At 36.8% G+C, this 12,330-nt stretch overlaps 1 pseudogene; it reads right to left on the reverse strand.

Moving 5' to 3' along the window:
• Positions 1 to 2,148: 2,148 nt before the first annotated feature.
• LOC132482322 (adaptin ear-binding coat-associated protein 1-like) lies at positions 2,149 to 2,948 on the reverse strand (annotated as a pseudogene).
• Positions 2,949 to 12,330: the final 9,382 nt, after the last annotated feature.

Genomic DNA, 12,330 nt, shown 5'->3' on the forward strand with positions numbered 1-12,330 from the left:
TATAACCATTATAAGGACATTGGCTTTTACTTTGAGTGAGATAGACAGCCATTAGAGGACTTTAATGGGAGGAGGGATATAATCTCCTACTTACAGGCAGGAGGGAAAGGGAGAGAGAATGAATCAGATTGGTAAAGAGAGAGGGCATAATTAAGTTCCTACATTATGTTGCATTTAAAGCTGAAGTTTTTATTTTTCTTTCCACCTCATAAATAAAGCTACTGTAGTGTCCATAGAATACATAGAGTACAACATATATAAAATGCTCATTCCATGATGAATTAAGTTTACAACTGCTGAAAATTAAATATAACATTCTAGAACAATTATCAAACTTTAGGGTGCATCGAAATTACTTGGAAGGTGTGTTAAAATCACAGATTTTTGAGCCCAACACACAGTTTCTGACTCAGTGCTGCTGAGGTGGGACCTGAGAATTTGCATTACATTTTTTCCCATATTTTTAATTACCATTATTGCACCAATGCAGCATACATATGCTGTATATACATATATCTGAAACTTCATTTTCAATTTTTCAGGAATTCAAATACATAATATATTATCAGCTTGAGAATACAAAGAACACAACACAGAGGAAGATTGAGAAAATTGGTTCTCAGTAGTTAGTCACTAGTATTCTACAGGCTTTCCTTTTAGTGTTCTCTATTGGAATTTTTAAATGTCCTGCCATGGCTCTGTAAGAATAGAGCTGCCTGGAATGGGAAGCAATGAAAATAATAATAATAATAAATAAATAAATGGACCCAAAGTGAAAAAGAGTCAAGAAGGAAATCCAAGAGAGAGAATCTATTTTGAAACTAAATATAAAGACTCCCTTCAGCCAGAGGGTACACATCCAAAAAGGTGCTAAGGGAAGAAGTGAGATCCTCCCATTTCACTCTCAAAATTGCCCCTTAACAGACAAAATAGCTGGTGCCAGTTCACCTAAGAGCGGGACCCCTTCACAGCACTGTAAAAGGAATGGTGGGCAGAGGGAGGGAAAGTGGTGGGGGAGCAACTTGCTTCTGACATACTCCTGGTGATGGGTATTGCAGCCATCATTTGGACAAAACCTGTCACAGCTAAAGCCATGGCTCTCCAGCTTGCTTCATAAATGATGGTACATGTAATAGCAGCTTTCTGTTGAAAAGCTGGATTGAAAAAATAAATGTTTATGAAAAGGAGCCAGATACCCAGGTAGCAAGGCAATGTGGGTACTGAACAAGAGTTAAGTGCTTTCAACCTCTCTGTTCTACAAATTAGGTTAAAAACTCTAAACCCTTTAACTTTAGGACAAATAATGGGGCCATTACAAAGTAACGCTGTGCTTCAAATGCAGCAACTAGATGGAGCTGCAAGAAAGTAACTGCTTCTCTTGAATATAACTAGGAAAATATAGCCCCTTGAACCTCCTTCATCCAAGAGACACCCACTGATCAGAGATGCTGCACTATTCAACAGACAAAAGAAGAGTGGGGTGCCACCAACACAACGCTCTTGTCACAGGAAGAGACATGTAAATGCACTAGAAGTTAAGAGGGCTGCACCCAGCACTGGATGTTCACTGAATAAGACAAGCCGGAGGGGGGGGATATATAGCAGAGACCCAGGAAACAGGTCTTTCTTCACATCCACCCCTATCAAAATTCTGAATCTGTAAACACTGAGATCAGTCTGTCCATTTTTAGAGTCTTCCGTTAATGGAAAAAAGAAGTTCTGAGGTTTTTGTCTCCCCTGAAATTGCTAAACAGGGCTTCACAAAGAGGCACACAAGGGACATGAGATGATTCTGAAATAAGTTAAAGAATTTAAAGATGGAGAAAATTTTACATATGTTAGAGGTTATTTCCCCACTAAAGAGACCCTGGCCTTTAGAGCCCTGTATAGCCAGTCACAAGTATCATAAGACCCACTATTCCCCTGCCCTGATAGTGAACAGGAGATAAATACTTTCTTGGCTGTACAGCAAGGAACAACACCGGGGAGTGACACAACCAGCCTGAATGAAATGGAGAAGCTATGAAAACTACTGATCAATAATTTTGGTTCTGGGGAGGGAAGGGGTTCTGAGCTACCCTCACAGATTGGTGCCCTCAAGGTCATTTTGATTCTTCAAATCTGTCCTTAACGTCCTGCCAGTGCTCTTCAGAACTGGACCCAGTTAGATGGCTGTGGTGCCTGGTTTGGAACAGAGCTGGATGCAGTGCTAAAGTCTCCCCACAAGTCATTGCTTGCAGAAACTGGAGCTGGTGCTTGTGTCGTTACAGGAGCAGGAGAATCCAAATATAAAAGGATATCTGCATCACTACCTCCATGATTGGATTTTGGTATGGGTGGCGGATTGACATGACTGCTGATGGCAACTGAGGAGGACAGTGGAAGAATTGTGACTCTGCCTCCAGGCGGGGGTGGGAGTAAGCTTAGGCCCCCAGCTCCTGTAGTCTTGGACTTAGAAGCACCCTCAACTTGATGGTCTGCCCTTCCTTGAAGCCCAGATCCAACTTGGGACAATTATCCATTTCCTGAGATTCTTTGGAAATCTCAGATTCCTGCTTTACCCACTTGAAGTGATCTTGCAAAGAGACATTAAAGTCGAAGGCATCAACCCGATCTGAGAAGCCAATGCCAATGAAAGCACTATGCCCAGTACCATCCTGGATCCGGATTACAAAGTAGCAGCTGAAATCTGCCACTGTCTCCACAGCCATACCAGGATATTGTTCTACTGGTGCCTGAGCAAAGAGCTCCCCTGAAACTTTATCCTCGAGTTTGATATAAGCAATCTTCCCTTTTGAAGTGATTCAGAGGTGACCAGTCCAATCAGATTGATCTAATTTCCAGTCAGATGCCCTGTAACCACGGTTGGAGGCCCGGGGCAGAATCGGGTATACACTGACATCAGGCTTCACACGCAGAACAGACTCGTACTCCAACTCGGCCGCCATCTTGGCTCTGAGAATTTGCATTTTTAAGTTCCCAAGTGATGCCTGTGCTGCTGGTCCAGGGCCTAAGCTTTGAGATCTGCTGATCTAGAACATGTAATGCATATAACTAGTGCAGAGATAATCTGAGAATTATTGGCATTTTTAGTAATCCTGCTGAGGAAATGACCTTGTGTTTTGGCCTCTGGTTTTTAGAACCTCTAAACTCTTATTCTCTCATGACTGACATCTGAAAATAAAATTATTGGGTCCTTTATGTTTATTCATATACCACAGATTAACTTAAAAGTAAATAAGAAAGAAAGGTATAAGCTACCTTCTTACAAAAACCTGCTTAATTTTTTTAAAATTTCTGAAAGTCATAATATTGAATTTTTTGAAGAGGTCAAATACTTTGCTGCTAATCCAAATGCATTTGTACTAGAAAGTGCTTAAACCAGCTAACTCCTATTATTATTAAACCTTAACTTTTCGTTGTTACTCGGACTCTTCAGAAGTTTATTAATAAGATTCCATTTTTATTGTAATTATACTGTCTCTATTCTGAAGAGGAGATATACATTAAGGGCTTATATGAAATGTAATTTGGACAGTGATGTTTTTTGTTTGTTTTTACTAGTTATCATCTTTTTTAGAATAAAAAGCATAAGACACTAAATAAACTTTTCCAAGGGGTTTTTGTTGTGATTTTAGAAAGTGTGCCTGAGGACTTCCCTGGTGGCACAGTGCTTAAGAATCCACCTGCCAATGCAGGGGACACAGGTTCAATCCCTGGCCCAGGAAACTCCCACATGTCACGGAGCAACTAAGCCCGTGCACCACAACTACTGAGCCTGCACTCTAGAGCCCATGAGCCACAACTACTGAGCCCTTGTGCCACAACTACTGAAGTCCATGTGCCTAGAACCCATGCTCTGCAACAAGAGGAGCCACTGCCATGAGAAGCATGCACACCACAAGGAAGAGTAGCCCCTGGTTGCCACAACAAGAGGAAGCCTGTGCACAGCAACGAAGACCCAACACAGACAAAAATAAATAAATAAAAATAAATAATAAAAAACTAAATAAAAAAAAAGAACTAACTTTAAAAAAAAAAAAAAGAAGGAAAGAAAGAAAATGTGCCTGGAAACATTTGACTATTACTGGAATTCTATATGTATGGAATAGGATTAATGTGTTAAAGCTTTCACAGTCTATGAAGTCTTTCTTAAATATTCTTTGCTATCAGCAAGGTGAATGGGAAAAGCATGTGGTATTGCTGAATATTTAAGGATTTATTATTGTCAAGGGACATTTCTTCAGTTTTGTGGCTTTATAGATTTTCAGTTAACCAGTGAGGTTTCACATGTTAATTTGGTACTTAGAAAATCTGCAAGCAAGTGAGAAGCAGGAACAAAGCCAACAAAATAAATGTGGAAAAGAGGGGGAATATATTTTTTAAAGATAGTCTTAAAAGGTTTGTGAACTTATCAATATCTTCCTGCAAGAAATGTTGGCAATTGACCTGTTATGCCCTGAAAATGAAAGGTAAGTGTATCTAGTTACATGTACATTTGTTTTCCAAATCCCAAAGAAAATATGTCTTTTAGACTCAGAGCATGTGATCCATTAAATGTGTCAGTTTGGTGAAAGATGATTTCAAGATGCAGTTATCTTGTGACTCTGTATTTGAAGTGAAAGAGGAGAGAGATCAATTGGGCTCAGATTATTCCAAACTGCTTTATCTTAAAATTGTGATTTGGGGAAGTTTTTTAATATTTTGTTTAAGTCTGAGAAGCTTCACAAAGAACATACAGCTGGAGATATGCTTGTATTTTTATTCTTGGTCTCTTTATTTGAATATTTATCTTTGGACTTCTGAAAATATAGTGATTATTTTAAATATGTATTTTCTCAGCATGAACAAAGACCATCTTAAACATAGGAGACAATTTTAAACTGTCCATATTTGCTGTATTCCACAGGTCAAATAATTGTAGCATATAAATATTTTAAGTGTTATTCATCACTGATGAGAAACTTTTTGTTTTGTTTTGTAGTTAGGTAATTTTAGTAGTTATCAATAAAGCCAGGTATATATGTTCACTGAGAAGATTTGTGATCTTAATGAATATGAGTCTTACTATTAAAGTCTGATATTCTTCTAAGTATCTGGGCAGAAGCTATTAAAGCTAAATACTATTTATCATTGTTTCTTGTATTTTCCCTATCTTACACATAGCGAACATGAACCAATAAATGTTTGTTAATGAATGAATGCAAGATATTTCAAGTAGTTAATGGAAAACACTAGACCTTAACACAGTGGTGCTATTGCTTATTAAGATTTTTATTATTTATTACTTATTTTTTTACATGAGTGTGGTAGATCAAGAGAATGAGATATGAGATTTCACAAACATTTATGTAGCACTTAATATCTGTGCTTTACTAATATTCATTTGTTTAATCCTCATAACCACCCTGTGAGGTGACTACCATTTATTTTCCCCATTTTTCAGATGAGGAAACTGAGGAACAGAGAGATTAAGAAAATTGCTGATGACAGAGCTAAAGATAAAAACCCATCCTGCCCCATAGAGTATGCTGTGAACCACTAAGTTACACTGATTCTTTTCACATTTTAATCTTTCCTTCCTTTATGGTGCAGGCCAGAATCAGGACATTGAGAATGCAAAGTAGGCGACCCCTGTTGTGGATAGCAGGAAGGTAAGATGTAGCTAGTAGAATCATTGACTGTAACACAGAGGTGAGGTCAGGGACTTTTGAAAGAAGACTGGATAGCCTATGACTTATTCAGGGAGTGAGAAGAAGGTAGCTGGAAGAATTCATGCAGAAGATAGCATTGTGAGAGTACTTGCAGCACAGTGAAAGTAGCAGAAGGAAGACCTTCACACTTCCATCACTATCATCATCCTCATCATCGTTTGTTTTGGGAAAGAAGGTTTATGCCAGCAAAACTCTGACTCTTCAGAAAATCTTTCATAAGGGTCTCACCCAGCATTTTCTGCTTCATTTCACTGTTCAGCAGTGGGTTACATGACCACTTGTAGATGGAAAGCAACCAAAAATAAAGGAGTTATAGATGGGGTTGGCTCAATCATCACTCACAAAAAGGTAATTCACAATGAAAACAAAACTTTACATGTGGAGATTGCATTGCAGCATTGTTTATAATAACAAAAAACTGGAAACAACCTAATATTAAACGATAATGAGATAACTAAGTGAATTATGGCATATCCATGTGATGGAAAATAAACAACCTTTAATATATTTATGAAGAGAAATGTCATAGAAAATCCTTATGACATAATATTAAGTGAAATAAAGCAGTACACACTGCAGCACAAAATGTTAACAATAGATCTCCCTAAAATAGTGGGAAAATATGTGATTTTCAATATTTTAGTTTTACTAATCAATATTTTCCAAGGTTTTTACAATTGTTAATGCTTTTCATAGGTACATCAACTAGCAGACTTTCCAAAATAAATTATGAAAGCTTTAAAAAGTAACTCTGACTACACCAAGAAAGAAAAAGAGATTTATCAGATAGATTTATTGCCTTAGTTTTTATGTATCACCAATCAAAAACCAAATTCTCAAGAAGGAAAGTCTGATAAGTCTACCTTGGGTCACATACTTATCCTATGGTCAGGGGAGCAGAGTTCTGTTAGTGACAGTCCTATCAGAATTATGTGGAGTGGGGAATGGGCTATTTCCTGAAGGAAAGGATTCTAGTCAGACAAAACCACTTGTGTAATAACAGCAGAAAAATAATGTTTCTTTTTAAAATTCACACTCATTATATCCTCAGGCTGTGACAACACAGAAAAATTTGACCACATTTTGGGAATTCCAGGGATGGTCAGTGATAAAGGTGGAGGAGACTAGAATTTGGGTAACTATCTTTCATAGAGGGTACACTATTCATTTAAGATCATAACATTCAAAGGGGAGTGCTGAATTCAGACTTTAAAAGATTGCAATTAGTATTCAAGGAGGTTTAGTCTGCAGGAAGGGTCATTAGCTTCAGTTTTTTTGGCAGTGCAAAATTTAGAGTCAAACAGGTAGGTATATTATAGATTTGAATGGCACAAAGAAATATTCATTCTCTAGGGAGGTACACTGCAAAGAAGGAAAAGGGTGAGTGCCCTTTGTAGACCATACTTTGGGCTAAGAACTTAACATGCATGATATTTTCTCCTCACAACTCTATAAGTTAAGACCTATCCATATTTCAGACTTGAAACACCAGTTCAGTGAAATTAAATCACTTATTTAGATCATATGCCAATGGGTGGGAGAGCTGGGATTCAAATCCAGGTTTAGGGCGTTGGGATCCAGCAAAGCAAATTGGGTTCAAGCCAGAATTCTAGCTCTGTTCCAGTTCACTAACTAAGATAGATACCAATTCCTAAGGATTTGACTCATGTAAACATGACAAGAGTTAGAGAGAAGAGGCTGAAGATTTCATCCAAGCCATAAAAGACACCAAACAGAGTGGAAGAGCCTACTCACTAGTAGGAAAAAAAAAACAAACAAAAAAAACAAAACACTCAGTTCTACGTCCTTGCTTTGTTCTATATTGACTCAGAGTTTGAGAGGAGCGTGAGTGATTGGTGCTAGGACTTAGTGACTACAAATGAGTAGGAATCAACTAAAATCCACGGTATTAAGAAAGCTCAATTTTCTAGACAGGACAGTCTATAGACTCAAATATTAGAATAGGACAAGTCCAGGGCTTCCCTGGTGGCGCAGTGGTTGAGAGTCCGCCTGCCGATGCAGGGGACACGGGTTCGTGCCCCGATCCCAGAAGATCCCACATGCCACGGAGCGGCTGGGCCCGTGAGCCATGGCCGCGGAGCCTGTGTGTCCGGAGCCTGTGCTCCGCAACGGGAGAGGCCACAGCAGTGAGAGGCCCGTGTACAGCAAAAAAAAAAAAAAAAAAAAAAAAGAATAGGACAAGTCCAAGGAAAGATAGGAACAAAGATAAAAGTACACTAAGGCTATGGATCAAGGTGTAGTAATCTACAGCTGCATAACAAATTCCACCAAAAATTTACACCACAATAACATTAAAATTTAGCAGCTTAAAATAATAACACAGGCTTTGAGGTTGTGTTCCTCACATCTCTTCACCTGATGACTTTAGGATTCACTGATGATTCTTGCCTAAATCAGTCACTAGCTTGGTGGTAGCAAAATTGAATTATTGAATTCCTTCTACATTTATTAATAAGTATTATTCTATAAAGAAGAGCTTTCTTCTCTCCATTTTCAAGATATTACTAAGGACTTGAAAATTCTTTTTGGTCAATGTGTTATAACCCGTTTTTATAATGCCCAAATTGTCCAACTATGGTCAGTAGAAGTCCCTTTAAGTGAACACCTATGTCCTTTTCACATGTCCTATCAGGTTGTTTAAGTATTTTTCTTGCTTTCTGGTACAGCAATGTGCTCCCACCTCACCTTGTATTTGTTTCCTATAGTTAGGCATTTACATTGCTTCCACCCTTAGCTATTACCAATCATGGCACAATGAATAACTTTGTGTATGAGTTGATCTGTAATTGTGGTGTGGCATCTGAAAAGAAGACACTACTGTTTTTCCTCTACTCTGTTCTCAGAACACTTCTGACACCAGATATGTGGTTTTTCCCCACACCAAGTAATTCTCCTGTTCTGGGCAGACACCAACTGAGTGTCCTACAATTTAACTCAATTCTGACATGATCTACCTGGAGATAGCATCAGATTCCACAAGTTAAGGGCTCAGTCCCACGAGACCCCACCTTTTCAAATGCCAATCACAAATCCAGGTTGTCATTTGTGCTTTTGACAGACTGGCAAAACAAACAAAAAAAAAAAAAAAAAAAAAACCACATATAGTTTATGCGAGTCAGGACTCAGGAAGTGCCTTAACTGGGTCCTTTCAGCTCAAGGTCTCTCATGAGGTTGTAGTCAAGATGTCACTGTGTCTGCAGTCATGTAAAGGCTTGACTGGGCCTGGAAGATTCATTTCCATGGTGATCCATTCATATGCCTGACAATCTGGGAAAGGCAAAACTATGGAGACAGTGAAAAGATCAGTGCTTGCCAGGGGTTCTAGGGGAGGGAGGGAAGGATGAATAGGTAGAGCACAGGGGTTGTATAGGGCAGTGAAACTATTCTGTATGATACTATAATGATGGATAAATGTCATTATACATTTGTCAAAACTCATAAAATGTACAACACAGAGATGTGAACCCTAATGTAAACTATAGGTTTTAGTTAATAATAGTTGTGTCAATATTGGCTCACCAATTGTAAGAAATGCACTATGCTAATGCAAGATGTTAATAAATATTGGAAACTGGGGAGGTTGAGGGGTATATGAGAACTCTCTGGACATTTTGCTGAATTTTTCTGTAAACATAAAACTGCTCAAAAATAGTTTATTAATTTAAAAATAAAAAAATTAGCAATATTTAAATAGCAATAACAATTAAAAATCACTCCTTAATTTGTAAATTGACTATTTTTGATAAAATATATAAAATATTCCATTTTAATCATTTTTAAATGTACAATTTAGTGCATTAATTATATTCAAAATGTTGTGCAACCATCATCACTATCTCTTTCCAAACACTCTGAAATCATTAATCAATAACTGCTCATCCCTTTCTCCTCCCAGTCCCTGATAAACTCTAATCTACTTTCTGTCTCTAATGAATTTGCCTATTCTAGATATTTCATATATGTGGAAGTGCACAAGATTTGTCTTTCTGTGTCTGGCTTATTTCTTTAAGCATAATGTTTTCAAGGTCTATCCATGTTGTAGCATGTATCAAAACTTAATTACTTTTGATGGCTGTATAATATTATATTGGATGCATATACCACATTTTGGTTATTCATTCATCTTTGATGGATACTAGGGATGTTTCCACCTTTTGGTCATTGTGAATAATGCAGCAGTGAACACTGATGTACAAGTTTCTGCTCAAATCTCTGGTATCAGCTGTTATGGATATACACCTAGGAGTGGAATTGCTGAGCTGTATGACCATTTTATGTTAAGCTTTTTGAGAAAGTACCAAACTGTTTTCCACAGTGGCTGCATCATTCTACATCTTCACCAGTAATGTCCAAGGATTCCGGTTTCTTCACATCCTCATCAACATTTTTCTTTTTTTCTCTCTCTCCTTTCTTCCTTTCTTTTTCTTTCTTTCTTTCTTTCTTTCTTTTTTTCTTTTTCTTTCTTTCTTTCTCTTTCTTTCCTTTATTCTCCTTTTCTTCCTCTCTCCCCTTTCTTTCTTTCCTTCTTTCCTTCTTTCTTTCTTTCTTTCTTTCTTTCTTTCTTTCTTTCTTTCTTTCTTTCTTTCTTTCTTTCTTCCTTTCTTCCTTTCTTTTTCTTTTGCCATCTTATTAAGTGTGAAGAAATGAAGTAGTACCTCACTGTGATTCAAATTTTTCTGATAGCTAAGGATGTTGAGCATCTTTGCATGTACTTATCAGCCATTTGTATATCTTCATTGGATAAATGCCTATTCAAGTTTTGTGCCTATTTTTCTAAACTGTATTGTCTTTCCATTGTTGAGTTTTAAGTTTTAAAATATTTTCTACATATTAAAACCTTATCAGATATATGATTTGCAAATATTTTCTCTCATTCTATAGACTTTCTGCTTTCTTGATAATGTCTTTTGATGTACAAAGTTTTTAATTCTGATATGTAAAATTTATTTTTTTTTCTTTTGCCACTCATTCTTTTGTTGTCATAGCTAAGAATCCATTACCATGTTCAAGGTAATGAAGATTTAACTCTGTTTTCTTCTAAAATTGTTGTGGTTTCAGCTCTTATATTTAGGTGAATCAATTTGAGTTAATTTTTGTAGATTGTATGAGGTAAAAGTCCAACTTCATTCTCTTGCCTGTGGAAATCTAGTTATCTCAGCACTATTTGTTGATGAGATTGTTCTTTTCTTATTAAATGGACTTGGAGCCCTAGTCAAAAATCAACTGACCACAGATTTATGGATTTATTTCTGGGCTCTCAATTCTATTCCATTGGTCTATATGTCAATCCTTATGCCAATAGCACACTGTTTTGATCACTATAACTCTGTAGTAAGTTTGGGAATTAGGAGGTATGAATCTTCTGACTTTATTCCTCTTTATCATTATTATTTTGGCTATTTGAAGCTCCTTGCAACTCTATATAAATTTAAGGATTATCTTTTCCATTTCTCAGAAAGGCTGTTAAGATTTTGACAGGGATTGCATTGAATCCGTAGTTGATCACTTTAGGTATTGTTGACATTTTAACAATATTAAGCTCTCCTATCCTATCCATAAAAATGGGAGGTCTTTCCATTTGTTTATCTTTTAATTTCTTTCAGCAATGTTTTGTAGTTTTCATTGTATGTCTTTCACCTCCTTGGTTAAATTACTAAGTATTTGATTCCTTTAGATGCTGTTGTAAATGGAATTACTTTCTTAATTACCTTTTTCAATTGATCTTTGTATATATTTAGAAACAACTGGATTTTGTGTGTTCATCTTGTATCCTGCGACTTTGTTGATTCATTATTAGTTCTAGTACCTTTCTTGTGGATTCTTTGAGATTTTCTGTATATAGGATAATTTCACCTGCCAATTGAAATAGTTTTACTTCATCCTTTGTAATTTAAATGCCTTTTATTTCTTTTTATTGTCTAATTGCCCTGGATAGAACTTCTGGTACAATGTTAAATTGCAAAGGTGAAAGTGAGCATTCTTGTCTTGATCCAGTCTTATGGGGAAAGTTTTCAGTCTTTCACCATTGAAAATGATATTAGCTGTGGGTTTTTCAGAAATGCCCATTATCATTACCATGTTGAAAAGTCCACTTCTATCCCTAGCTTTTTCATAAAAAGGTGTTGGATATTGTCAAATGCCTTTTCTGCATCTACTGAGATGATCATGTGCGTTTTTTTTTCTTTGTTCTATTAGTATAGTGTATTACATTGATTTTCTTATGTTGAACCACCATTCTTGGCATAAATCCCATTGGTCATAGTGAATAATCTTTTTAATGTGCTGTTGAATTCAGTTAGCTAGTACTTGAAAATTTTGCTTCAATATTTATAAGGGATACTGTTCTGTAATTTTCTTCTGATGTAACAATTGACTTTTGGTTATGTGTACTCTACTATTTATACTTTATATATATTTTTAAGATTTTTTATTTATTATTATTTTGTTTTGGCTGCACTGGGTCTTTGTTGCTGCACACAGGCTTTCTCTAGCTGTGGTGAGCGGGGCCTACTCTTCATTGCAGTGCACGGGCTTCTCACTGCAGTGGCTTCTCTTACTGCAGAGCACAGGCTCTAGGCACGTGGGCTTCACTAGT

Source organism: Mesoplodon densirostris, chromosome X (genome assembly GCF_025265405.1).
Source record: "Mesoplodon densirostris isolate mMesDen1 chromosome X, mMesDen1 primary haplotype, whole genome shotgun sequence".
NCBI classification, from domain to species: Eukaryota; Metazoa; Chordata; class Mammalia; order Artiodactyla; family Ziphiidae; genus Mesoplodon; species Mesoplodon densirostris.